This window comes from Lycorma delicatula, chromosome 9 (genome assembly GCF_047948215.1).
Source record: "Lycorma delicatula isolate Av1 chromosome 9, ASM4794821v1, whole genome shotgun sequence".
Taxonomy (NCBI): Eukaryota; Metazoa; Arthropoda; class Insecta; order Hemiptera; family Fulgoridae; genus Lycorma; species Lycorma delicatula.
The window spans coordinates 292,988-307,863 of record NC_134463.1 but is presented as its reverse complement, the minus strand read 5'-3'; the positions used below and the strand labels follow the sequence as shown (position 1 = coordinate 307,863).

General features: G+C 29.1%; 1 long non-coding RNA gene across 2 annotated transcripts in view; it reads left to right on the top strand.

The window, feature by feature from the left end:
• Positions 1-14,876, top strand: part of LOC142330295 (uncharacterized) — a 72,514-nt gene that overhangs the window by 55,583 nt on the left and 2,055 nt on the right. The window contains exons 4-6 of one of the 2 annotated variants that reach the window (XR_012757753.1): positions 816-960; positions 2,302-2,411; positions 10,548-10,947. This is a non-coding gene — a long non-coding RNA (uncharacterized LOC142330295). Of the gene's footprint in view, positions 1-815; positions 961-2,301; positions 2,412-10,547; positions 10,948-14,876 lie in introns of those variants that run through there. The other variant, XR_012757752.1, reaches the window with a different exon arrangement.

The following is a 14,876-nucleotide window of genomic DNA, read 5'->3' as shown; positions in this document are numbered from 1 at the left end:
GTTCTGTAGTAGGTCTCTTCGCTGTGGCTGTAGAACAGGACGCAATATATATAGCAAAAACATCAACAAATAAAGAAGATGAAACAGGCGTCTGCACACATTTAATAATACTGTTGATGGCTATAGAAAATAACGTGGCACTTAATACACTTCATTGGTACTCCATTCTCCACGTTGACGCTACCTGAGAGAGAATCTCCACACAAACATGGAGAGTTCGACCATTTAAGAAACCCCTAATAAAAGCAAGTATAATGCCCTTGAGTCCCCATTCTTTGAGGGTGTTTAGGATAGCATGTCGTCAGGCTGTGTCAATTTCAAGGGTGATATGTTATTAAACATTTTTCAGAGAAGATTCTTGATTTAATAAATAATCGAATTTGATTTATAGCACAGATTTCTACCTGTTTTTAAGAGGAAATTAATGCATTTTGAAACGTTACCAAAGTTGTATGAATACCTTTTTCTGGCCTTACTCCAAACTATTAAAAAAACAACTAACAAAAATTATTACTATATAACTGTATAAAAATACTTGTAGGAAACAGATATAAGAAAAATAAAATCAGTTGTTTAAAATCATGAGAAAATAAAACCTACTGTTTTAAATATGCTCCTGTTCACCAAAGATTACTACAAAAAACTTAAACTGTTCCAGAATGAGTTTTGAAATCATATTTTATTTAATTCTGTGTATTTTTTTAAATCTATTTTCATCAATGACTATCATGCAAATATAAATAGCAAAAGTTAATTACATTTCAAATTAAACAGATGCTGTTAATTAACCAAATTCTTTTTTATTTTCATTTTAGGCATTTGTATATGTATCAACAGCCTACTCTAACTGTCACTTGAATAAAATTGAAGCGAAATTTTATATATCAACCATTGACGACAACAAATTAATAACATTAACAGAGTGCCTTAACAATCAACAGTTAAAAAATCTGACACTTTGTAAGATTTATTTTATTACCTTTTTTATTTATTGATTGTATCCATTAGTACTAAAAAATTATTAAAAAAGTGAAAATCCACCTTACCAGCAAATTAAATGTGTTTTTCTAGATCTTTACCTTAGACCACTGTCAGGAGAATAATGACTGCTTAATCATTTTAATTTTTGACTATTTTATAAAATTATTTTATTTTCCTGACGATGTTCTAAGGAACTGAAAGATCTAGAGACACATTTAATTTGCTGTTAAGGTGGATTTCACTTTTTTAATAATTTATTAAACATATCAGCAGTAATCATGCTTGAGAAATTAATACAAAATTATTGATGTGTTTATCTATAATAATATATTTAAAAAAGCCAAAAAAAAAGAAAGTGAATTACGATCATTATTATATTATATACCATTATCAGTATACATACCTTAAGATTACTTGTCAAAAATAGGCATGGAATTGTGTTCAGAGAAGGAAGTAATGATTCATTAAATGTTTATTATATTATAAGTATTCAAAAATGTTTATTTTCCATATTCAAATATTTTAATTAGTAATCATATTTGAATAATACAGATTATGAAAAAAAAAATTAGATGTGAGTTTACCATAGAATGAAGATCCAAATCATTTTTTCATTCTTATTTTAAAATCTGTTATGTGCTGGAACATACAAGATCAGTACACTGTAAAAATATCATATAATTATGGGGGGAAACTGAACTTTCTTGGTGCAGATATATAAATTTTTTAACACTTTCATAGGCTTTAATCATTTTAGTTCTATGTTTTGAAAGTAAAGAACAACATGTTTTATTTTTTAATGAAGATAGAGACTTGAATCGTTTAAAGTATATTAATATCTAATAAAGCTGAAGATTCTTAAAATGTTCTCTTAAGTATAATTTATAAAATGGTATTTTGTACAATGCATACTAGCAAAATAATTAATTGAAACAATCAGTTAATAAAGAGTCTTTAAGACAATCCCCCATCTTAAAGATTTATTTATTCATTTTATAAAAATCAGTTTAGCAAAACTAGTTCCGATAAATTTCTTAGATACCCGTTTTACCAAACGGTAATTAAAACTTTTCTTAATATTTCTGTTTGCTGTATTATTACAACCTTTTATAACCGAATGAAGATATACAAAAGTGTGCAGAAAGACTGCATACTAGTTTCATCTCAAGTGCTAACATTTTAAAAAAAAGTGGTAATACAATATTATATCATTTAACTCAAGATAACATCTCTACAATGAGAGGCATGATTTTATATATGATTAACATCTTTATGGTTTATATATATGTAGAACTTAATATGAAAATTATTTTATTTCAGACTGCTGGATGATATTCCTAATACATATGTATATACTAAAGCAGTAGCAGAAGACATTGTTAGAAGATGTAGTAAAGGGTTACCAGTAGTTGTAGTACGACCAAGCATAAGTAAGTATATATGATGAAGTAAGTATGGCTTTTAATTTTATCAGCTTATATTCTTTAAGTTAATCTTGGTAGAACAGCTCTGATCACAAATACTCAAATTATTATATCTTCTGTAGTACGATCATGAAATTATAATTGTTATCGTAATTAAAAATGAAATCCAATTCATCGGTGATGTCAACATAAATACTTGAAAACGAAATGTTCCTTTCATACTTAGGCGAACTGCAAAGAACAGATTTTTAAAAATATCTCATTGAGGGTGCAATATAAGGCTGGAAAATTAGAATTACAGGCGTAGTTTTTCTTTTTTTTTCTGTTTTTAGCCTCCGGAACCACTGTTACAGCATTACTTTAGACGATTTATATGAGTGTAAATGAAGTGTAGTCTTGCACTGTCTCAGGTTGACCATGCCTGAGATGTGCAATTAATTGAAACCCAACCACCAAGAACACTGGTCTCACAATATAATATTCAAATCCATATAAAAGTAACTAAGTTTCAACTCTCGATATCAAAATCAGCTAATTTGCGATGATAAGTTCAACACTAGACCAACTCAGTGGGTACAGGTTGAGTAGTATATGTATTATTTAATCATTAAATGAGATGAAGTCATTTTTACTGAGATATTTTTAAGAAGACTGAGAAATTATGTACAAAAAAATTATATGAATTTACTTTTTACCAACTGCCATATAATTTTCTAGATTGTACAATTTCTAGATTGTGTAATTACCGGAAACTAATCAAATACTTGTATCATCAGTAACGCCTAAAATAAGTTAAATAAAAGGTTACTATTACTTTAAAGCAAATATAGAGGAAATCAAGCTGCTCTAGATTAGCTTAAAAATGTTAAAACAAATAATTTTTTTACGCGGTTCTTTATAAACATTTGCAAATGTAGATCAATCAAAATGGAATACCCACCCTAATGATTTGTTACTTCACTCTGAAAAAGCTTCCAATGAGCACTTAGTTTCTTACTAGAGCTGCTTTAACATATCAGAAGAAAGAATTGAGGGGTTCTTCTTAAGATATCCTACCAACACAGGGTTTAAAACTGATGTAGGCAGGAACAACAACCGAGTAATATAATTATATTTCAGTGAAAGTAATAACTTGTTTCTGATTAAACGTTTACTAACACTAGAAAATGAAAACTGTTGTGTTGAAGTTGTCCTTTATGTATTTGTGCACATTATGAAGTATTATTTTTTTTCTTAATAAATACTGTGCATAGACTTAATGTTAATGAAACTATAGACTTAATGAAATTGTAATTGTAGAAACTTTGTCTAGTTTTACTCGCATAAATATGTGAAAACAATTTTTCATTTATCTGAAACTTCTCTTAAATGTTGTGTTTTTGTTTGCTTGTTATATAATATTTTTTCCCTAGAGTTAGCAGTTTCAAATAATGTTAGTAATCATGATGCTATTTCTTACCTTTCTGAATACCAGCAAGTAAACAAGCTTCAGTAAATTTAACCATAACTTGCTTGATACTATTTTGGGTCCAAATCTAAATTCTTCATCCTGGCAATTAATTATCTCATCCTTCAGCAGTAGATGCTGCACGGATGTTAACATTCAAGTAATCTTGCCTATTATTATAATTTATTAAAATTTTGAGTTTTAATTTCAATGTAGATGCTATCTACTACACCAGTTATGTAAGGGAATTTAAACCCGCTAGTATTTCACTTTCTTGTAGCATTAATATTTCTCTGTAATTTTTTTCCTTTTTGGAAATGTAATAAGAAGCTTTTTTATTGAATGCTCCTAACATGTAAGTATCTGTACGCCCGATTAATTGTTAAATTGAATTATTTTAACATGTATAAGCAACATTACTGAATTTTTATTGTTCTAGCTAGACATATTTAATATATACTTAAAATGTGAACTTAACTAAAAACATAAATTATTATAACTCATTGCAATGTTTAATAAATGAAGTGTAAATTTTGAAAGCAAATAAAGGAAGTGATTATGAATAATCGGTTATATGGCATTACTTATTATATACAGTTTAGATCCAACGAATTGCTCCATGGCTGAAATTGTTGTACATTATTTTTTGTCCTCTGGGCCGGATAATTAAGAAATATGGATATGACTGGATAATTAAATAATTATGTGAAATATCAGCTACTTGTGAAATTCTCATATTGCGAAATACATATAAATACATTGCAATTTGGCAAATTCAATCTTCATTGGTGATATTCAATAATAATAATTAAATTATGAATGAATGAAAATATTATTTTGGAGTTTTGTTCACTACATTGGATCTAGGTTCATAATTTACGTTAACACCAATATCTATATAATATTATTAGTGTAATTTAGTTTTATTTAGTTTTTTTGGCCATATTAGTTATTGTAATCATTATGGATAAAGAACAATTTTTAAGACATTGAAAATCAATTAAGGCTTTCGTAACAAGAATTGCAACATTCGCGGATAAATTTGACGCATCACAAGATGAGAGCTATACTGTACTCAAATTACAAAAATTTGCACCGCAAATATGATTCCATTCAGATACAATTAGAAATGGATGTTGATAATGATAGTTTGTCTTTAGGTCAAGAACAAATCAAGAAAAAATTATGCAACATAGAATGTAAGCCGCAACATTTTTTAAATAGTCAGCATAGAGTAAATAATCAAGAACATTCTGTAGACACAGCTACTAAACAATTACAATTACACCTTTTCAATTTACCGTTGTTTAATGGTGACATTCTTGAATAGCCTCAAGTTTTTAATACATTTAATGAATCAATCCACACTTGAAAAGATTTAACAAATGTTCAAAAATTACATTACTTACATTCACCGCTAAAATGAAGCATTAGCCATTATTAAAAAGCTTCCATTAACCAATGAAAATGATAAAATCACATTAAATTTATTAATAAAACATTTGATAAAAAATTTATGACTATATTTTAATACAGATTGCATTTTAAAAATACATTTTTTAAAAAGAGAATCATTAGCTCTTCAGTCTAAATTCATTAATGATATTTCTTCATTTTTAAACTCACTTGAAGCAATACAACATCCAGTTAACATATTCAAATTCATTGCAATTCAATTTCTAACAACACGGCTGGATTACGGAAGGAAAGATTATCAAATAAGGGTGGTCCAAACTTTCAAGAGTTCTTAGAATTTCTTGAAACCCGATGATACAACCTGGAAAATCTTAGTTTGAGTACTATAAATTCACAATTCAGTATTGGAAATGTTGAAGAACAATATTACAATGCATTTAAATCTCATTGCAAACATCCTACTTTAAATGTTAACAAGATTCATAAACAACAATGTTAGTTATTATTCTAGATCTAACTTTAAACATTGTTTATTTTGTAATGGCAATCATAAATTAAAAAAAAATGCAAAGAATCTTTAAATTTATCCAATGATGAACGAAGAGATTTTTGAGGATAATAATAGTTGTCTCATATGTTTTCACAAAGGTCATAGTAACAATCAATGTTACTCAAATAACTTATATGATTTATGTCAACAAAAATACAACATACTAGTTCATACTGATAACATTAATGATTCTAAATTAAGTAATGATAAATTTAGTAATTATGACTCCTCATATGATATGCATTAACTGTTCTGCATATTTAAGAGGACGGCTGAAACGTACACAGAAGGCTTTGCCATTTTGTATACCTATGGTTTTGCATGAACCAAAGGATCATGCAACCGATTGTTACTTTTTTTAACAAACGTGTCTAGAATTTCTAAAAAACCTAAACATATGTAAAATATCCTTCATTGCCATCTACAATCAGACCTGTACCTCACACTGAAATTATTCCAGTTCCTGAGCCACCTGTGGATGTATGTTTTGAAAGCAGCGATGAAGAATCAGGCAGTACTGAAGGGCAACAATGATTTTGATTTTGAATTATCTTCAAATAAGCCACTCTTATATCACAAGGTGACTAAACCTTTAATTAACAGGTAATTAAATGACTTAGTTAGGGATTTAAATTCATCAAAAAAAAAAAAAAGCTGAACTGTTAGGATTAAGACTGCAAGGTTGGAATTTACTTCAAAAAAATACAAAATTTCAGCCTTTTGAAGCCGGCAAAAAGAAATTTTCAGTACTTATCGATGAAAATAATTTGATTTATTGCAAAAATATATGAGCTTATGTTGCACTTAGGACAAGCTCATAAACCTGAGGACTGGCACCTTTTGATAGATTTGTCAAACAAGTATAGTTTAAAAGCGGTTCTACTACACAACGGTAACAAATATCCTTCAATACCAATCACTTATGATATTAATTTGAAAGAGATATACGATGTGATGAAGACGTCCTTGAACAAATAAATTATAAAAAACATAGCTGGAACATATGTGGTGATTTGAAAGTTATAGCTATTTTGTTAGACTATACCAAGTACATGTGTTTTCTTTGCGATTGGGACAGCCAAGCTAGGGATAAACATTTAGTTACTAAAGAGTAGAAGAAATGAGATAACTTAACTCCAAAAGGGAAAAATATTATTCATGAGCCCTTAGTTGAACCCCAAAAAATATTTTTACCTCCTACCCAATCAAGCTAGGACTAATGAAAAATTTTGTAAAAGCAATGAAGAAGGATAGTTGCATTCAGAAATTTCTGAATGCAAGTGAAGGAAAACTTAAAGAAGGAATATTTGTTGGTCCTCAAATAAGAGAGAGGTCAAAGATGATGTATTTAACACAATGTTAAATAATGTAGAACGTGTAGCTTGGGCTTCATTTAAAGACGTTTGCAAACTTTTCTCGGCAAACAAAAATCCAACAATTACCATGATATTGTTAATCAACTTTTACTTCATAAGAGCTATGTTATATAATATGTCTGAAAATACATTTCCTCCACTAATATTTGGAATTTTTCCCAGACAACCTTGGAGATAGTGATGAACACAGTGAATGTTTCTAGAGACATTTTGGTGATGGAAAGCTGTCTATAAAGGGAAATGGAATACTAACATGCTAGTCGATTACTGTTGGATATTAATTTGGGATGTGCTTGAGGCTATTTATAACAGAAAAACATCAGTGAAATCATTCTAACATAGGTATGGCCATGCAAAATTATAAATTTTACAGATTTTAACTATATTTTCCTTTCATTTTTTTTTGAAGCGTAATTTACTTAAAACTAAGGGCGATAGAAAAATTCTATTTACAGATCTGTATTGTATGCAAAAATGAAATTCAAGAAATGGTATCACACTTGGAGAAACATTAAAAAAATTTTTTTTTTGCCTATCAGTGTAATCATAATATTGCTACTCCTGAGCACAACTGTTCTATTCCTTTAGCCCATGAACATGAGTTACATATCTTAGGCATTTTATGGAACAATTCTACAGACACAATTACTCAATCTATTGATACTAAAAGAATTATTCTCACTATTATTGCAGGAATATTTGACCCATTAGGTCTAATTGGTCCTATTGTTTTCTATCATAAATGTTTTATGCTATCTTTAATGCAACTTAAAATTGATTGGGATGATAGATTATTCACAATGATGTTACCTCAACGATGTAAATTATACAATCAGTTGCACTTAATTGATTTAATTAAGATGATTCGTCCAATTAAATTCATCGATGGTGCTGAGGTTAATTCAATCTAAATACATGGATTTTCAGATGCCTCCATAAAGGATTACAGTCGTACATTCAAACTCTTATTTTCTAATCAAACAATTTTGTGTAATTTACTTTGTTCCAAATCAAGACCTACTTCTTTAAAGCAAATAACACTACCAAGGTTTGAATTATCTGGTTCTTTACTACTCTCACATTTATTAGAGAAGGTAATAAATGCTCTGAATAAACATATTCATGAAATACATTTGTATTCAGATGCAACATTAGCATTCTCCTGGATTTATGAACGTTCATTTGCTTGGAAGGTATTTATAAGTAATAGAATTACTACTATTACTAGGTACTATTACTAAGTAATAGAATTACTATATTTCTTAGAAAAGTTTTTACATAATATAAACAAAAAAGAAAAATTATTTTTTGGGCATGTGAAAAATTTGTAAAAATAAAATTTGCTGTTAAAAAATAAAAAAAAAAGTGGAAATTACACAACTATTGACAGAAATAAAATAAATTTAAAAGATTATTTCAAAGTTGCCAATAAAATAACTGTTCAACATTATGCAACACTGGATTTTAAATCATTCTTGAGGTACATTAAGTATATCGGGTACAGCAAACTGCGCTATCGTTATCGAAGTCTTTCTGTGAATTTCACTTTGAATGTAATCGGTCTGTCATTGAAGTAATGCCATACTTATTTACAATAGAGAAATACGCTGATATGGGGTGAATGTAATGGTAATGCTACAGCTGCTGTTGTAGAATATGAAATACGTTTTCTGAATCACAGGATTGCAGTATCAAAACAATTAACATGAATTTTCACAATCTTCAGGAAACTGGTTCACTACCTATTATTCGTATCAGCTACAAATGATCTAACCGACACGATGCTGTTATTGATAAAATTATTATTGAAGCAATTCATTGCAGTCCAGGCATCATGTACGGCACCTTTCTAAGTGGACCGGAGCTTCACATTTGATGGTTTGGAGGACATTTAAAAAACAAGTTTTATCCTTATAATAAACAACCACTTCAACATCTACAGCCAGGAGATGGTCTGATTCACATACAGTTCTACAACTGATGGAATACAAATTGACAACTCTACAAGTACGTTTTATTTGCTGACGAAGCAAATTTCACTTGAGATGGTGTCAACAACTTATGAAATGAGCTTACAGAGGCAAAAGTAAATCATGGAACGGTGAAAAACAATGTTCAACACAGAATTAGCATCAGTGTATGGTACAACCATTTTCATAACCAGCTGTTTTGACTGTTCATATAACCTGGCCGCTTAATGCTGAGGTCTATTTACATCCTCAGGTGTACCTAAGATGTTACTCTGCCAATGAGACACAAAGTGTAGCACGATGGTGCACCTCCCCGCTTTTCTAATGCTGTTTCAACTCACTTAAATCATCATTTCTCTGAAAAATGGATTGGTTGTGGAGATCCACATTCCTGGTGACCAAGATAGTCTGATCTAACACAGTTAGAATTTTGCGTCTGAGGATGATTAAAAAAGATTTTGTATGAAACAAAAATACATTCTCGTGAGGGATAAATTGTCCACATTATGGATGCAGCTGAGTCGCTTAAGGACAACTGAAGAACAAAAAGAGCAACAAAAACAGTATAGAAAGAAGCATGCAAAAAAATGTGTTGAAAATGGTGGGCTCATTTTTGAACATTTATTACAAATCGGTATGTATAATGCACTAGTAAACTTGATCTAGTGTACGGTTTCTAAATAAAATTCAAATTGTTCTAACTTTTTTTGTTTTATTCAACTTATCTTACACTATTTCATATAGAATTAAATTCTCTACACGCTTTGTTTAAAAGTTTTCTATGTTTATTACCCGTTTAATAAAGTTATTGTATATTCCACATAAAAAAACAGGGTCTTTACTTCTAATTTATGGGATTTCAACAAACAACCCCCCCCTCATGGCCAATTAAAATAAGGGTGATATGTATGACATCATGTAAATAAGATGTAGTCTTGTACAGAATCTGGCTGACCTTTCCTGACTCGTGTGGTTAATTGAACCCCAATCACGAAAGTATACCATATTCACTGTCTAGCATTCAAATCAATATAAAAGAGATTAACTATTATAAGGATTAGAACCTCAAAACCTTCGACTTCAAAAATCAACTATTAAACAACTGATCTGTGACAATGATTTAACCATTAGACCAGCCCGTCGGGCTAATAAACATATTGTTACGTGTTCCCGGCGATCAAGATATTGAGAGATTAAAAATTTTAAATGATTCTATAATTATAAGTTATTAATTTAAGAACATAAATAAAATAAGACAAATCAATAACAATAGTAGTGACAACAGTAATAATAATAAAAAACTACAATAATAAACAAATAATAAATTTAAAAACCTGATACCTAAATTAATCGATTAACTTGTTTTTATTTATTTGATTTCAGGTTATTAATAATTTCAGAAAAAATTGACAAATTTATGGATGTAATCTCATATTTCTCTTTAAGGCAATGGGAATTTTCTGATAAAAATACACAGGATTTATGGCACTCATTAGATGAGAGAGACAAAGAAATTTTTCCATTTAATTCAAAAGATCTTAAACGGGAAAAATATATTAATATTTATATGCGTGGAATTAGACAATATCTAATAAAAGATGATTTGTCAACAATTCCAGAAGGAATAAAAAGGTTTCACACTTCCCTATTCCTGAGATGGTGTAAAGAGTACAATTATAACTGATCTGAATAAAGTCATTATTAATTTAAAATGTTTAACTTATCATATCAATAAACTGAACCAAATTGTGTAATTACTATAAAAAAATATATATACTTTAACACATATTCATATGCTTTTATGACAACCTTTAGTTTGAAGTCTGATTAAAAAAAAAGAAGTTGCTTACAATTTGGTTTTGTTTATCATTGTAGAAGTTAAATTTTTATAGAAAGACTGCTTGACTTGAGTTACTGATGAAGGTTGAAAACTTTTTCAAGTTTTTAAAAAAAAAATTTATTATGCAATTTCATTCAGTTTGTCGTTTAAAGTTACAATTTTAAATTAATATTTTTGCTGTCATAAACAAAAACGTAGAAAAAAATTATTTATTAAATGTTCCAGGGATTAAGGAGAAGAAAAGTGTATTAACATTTTTATACATTATATTGGTTAATTTTTACATTAAGGTCATCCAGTTCGTTCTATTAAAAAAGAAATTTTTTTTGTTATAAAATATTCTGCTGTATAACATGGTCTTCCATGTAATCACTGTTACTTTGTTTATTTTCTTTATGCTGTTTAAAATATTCTGCTCATAGTATAGTTAGTTTTTTTTATTTGTATATTTTTTGTTGAATACTGAAGTTATATCCAATTATTCTTTGTAAACTTAAAAAAACTTTCAAATAGATGCTGTCTTTGCCTCTAACATTGTAATTCAGAGATTTTAGTTTTAATGAAGTAATAATTAAATATACTGAAATGAAACGACTAGCACTAGATAGGGAATCTTGAAGAGCTGCATCAAACCAGTCAAATGACTGAAGACAAAAAAAAAATAATTAAAACTACCTATTTTGTATTTTTTATAAGTAGTTTTTTGTTTCAATTTGTTTTTTGTTTAATTTTACACAGTAGGTGTTAAGCCATTAGCATATGCTTTGTATTAGATTAAATAAAATGAAGAATCTAACATATTTAAGTTCGTTTTTAATGAACAATTAATGAACAATGCTTAGCAAACGCTTAATGAACAATTAATTTTTGAGATTAAAGATGGTCATGACTACACTTGTTATAATTTTCACAAACAGGGAATTCATTTAAAACTATGTAATTATTATTTTGTTCTGATTTCAGTGGTTAAAATTAATTTTTTTTTTATTCCGCCTAGTTATTTATATAAGTAAAAATATTTCAAGGGTTAGTTTAAAATCTCCCAGATGTGTATACGATCACTTTATATTATAGTTTCACAATCAAATTTTTATGGTTAACCCGCATGAGTATTCTCAAAACTATTGCTAATGTCAACAGGCAGCTGTCAGTAGCTGTTTAACTGTACCTGATTTTTCATATGTTAGCTGCTTGGGAATTAAAAAAATAAACCTTTGAAATTTTAAATCGATCTTTTAAGACTATTCAGTATATTTGTAGAACAGATTTTTAGTTGACTGCAGTACAGTTTAATTACAAATAGAATTTATAAAAACCTTCCACTGTTATCTACTTAACAACTTGAAATTTTAATTTGGTTTTTTACATGCAAAATAACACAATGTAATATTACAGTGTGTAATGATGTCATTTCTTAGATGTGATTTATCTATTTTCATATTATTTTTAGTGAAACATTTCCATAAAAATGTAACCCGATAAATTTAAAGCCGGTGTTTATCAATGTTTGATTAACTTAGTTACACACATCTCAGGAACGGTCGAACTGAGAATGTACAAGACTACACTTCATTTACACTCATACATATCATCCTCATTCATCCTCTGAAGAATTATCTAAACGGTAGTTACCGGGGGCTAAACAGGAAAAAGAAAAAAAGGTACTAAGTACTAGCTGCATGTGGGCATCTAATCGATAAGCTATTACAATTATCTATCAGTTTATTTATTACTAATTTAAATGTTTGTTAAGTTTACTACTTTCTATTAATCATATCTTTTTATCAGTTTTAAAAAGTGCCGTTTTAAATTGATTGATTCTTGATCTTATCGCAAATACGGTTATGTTGTTGGCATTAAATAAGTAAGGTATTTATAAATTCTGAGTTTCTTGTATTTAACTAGCGATTTGAATTAAATAGTTTAAATTAAAATATACTTTGATAATATAAATTAACCAGCAGGCATGCAAAATTACCAGTATTTTAAAGAAAATCAGTTACTGTATTAATTTTACAACTAAAAACAAATTATATAAAATCATGAAATACAATTCATATTGTATTATAGATATACAGTATGAAAAACACCTGAAAATAATATGAAATTTATAAAGAAAAGATATGTATTGTTATATTTTTTTTTTTTTTTTTTTTGTCTTCAGTCATTTGACTGGTTTGATGCAGCTCTCCAAGTTCCCTATCTAGTGCTAGTCGTTTCATTTCAGTATACCCTCTACATCCTACATCCCCAACAATTTGTTTTACATACTCCAAACGTGGCCTGCCTACACAATTTTTCCCTTCTACCTGTCCTTCCAATATTAAAGCGACTATTCCAGGATGCCTTAGTATGTGGCCTATAAGTCTGTCTCTTCTTTTAACTATATTTTTCCAAATGCTACTTTCTTCATCTATTTGCCGCAATACCTCTTATTTGTCACTTTATCCACCCATCTGATTTTTAACATTCTCCTATAGCACCACATTTCAAAAGCTTCTAATCTTTTCTTCTCAGATACTCCAATTGTCCAAGTTTCACTTCCATATAAAGCGACACTCCAAACATACACTTTCAAAAATCTTTTCCTGACATTTAAATTCATTTTTGATGTAAACAAATTATATTTCTTACTGAAGGCTCGTTTAGCTTGTGCTATTCGGCATTTTATATCGCTCCTGCTTCGTCCATCTTTAGTAATTTTACTTCCCAAATAACAAAATTCTTCTACCTCCATAATCTTTTCTCCTCCTATTTTCACATTCAGCGGTCCATCTTTGTTATTTCTACTACATTTCATTACTTTTGTTTTGTTCTTGTTTATTTTCATGCGATAGTTTTTGCGTAGAAGTTCATTTATGCCGTTCATTGTTTCTTCTAAATCCTTTTTACTCTCGGCTAGAATTACTATATCATCAGCAAATCGTAGCATCTTTATCTTTTCACCTTGTACTGTTACTCCGAATCTAAATTGTTCTTTAACATCATTAACTGCTAGTTCCATGTAAAGATTAAAAAGTAACGGAGATAGGGAACATCCTTGTCGGACTCCCTTTCTTATTAGGGCTTCTTTCTTATGTTCTTCAATTGTTATTGTTGCTGTTTGGTTCCTGTACATGTTAGCAACTGTTCTTCTATCTCTGTATTTGAACCGTAATTTTTTTAAAATGCTGAACATTTTATTCCAGTCTACGTTATCGAAAGCCTTTTCTAGGTCTATAAACGCCAAGTATATTGGTTTGTTTTTCTTTAATCTTCCTTCTACTATTAATCTGAGGCCTAAAAATGCTTCCCTTGACCCTATACTTTTCCTGAAACCAAATTGGTCTTCTCCTAACACTTCTTCCACTCTCCTCTCAATTCTTCTGTGTAAAATTCTAGTTTTTTTTTTATGCATGACTAGTTAAACTAATTGTTCTGTATTCTTCACATTTATCTGCCCCTGCTTTCTTTGGTATCATAACTATAACACTTTTTTTGAAGTCTGATGGAAATTCCCCATTTTCATAAATATTACACACCTGTTTGTATAATCTCTTAATCTCTTCCTCACCTGCACTGCGCAGTAATTCTACAGGTATTCCGTCTATTCCAGGAGCCTTTCTGCCATTTAAATCTTTTAATGCTCTCTTAAATTCAGATCTCAGTATTGTTTCTCCCATTTCATCCTCCTCAACTTCCTCTTCTTCCTCTATAACACCATTTTCTAATTCATTTCCTCCGTATAACTCTTCAATATATTCCACCCATCTATCGACTTTACCTTTCGTATTATATATTGGTGTACCATCTTTGTTTAACACATTATTAGATTTTAATTTATGTACCCCAAAATTTTCCTTAACTTTCCTGTATGCTCCGTCTATTTTACC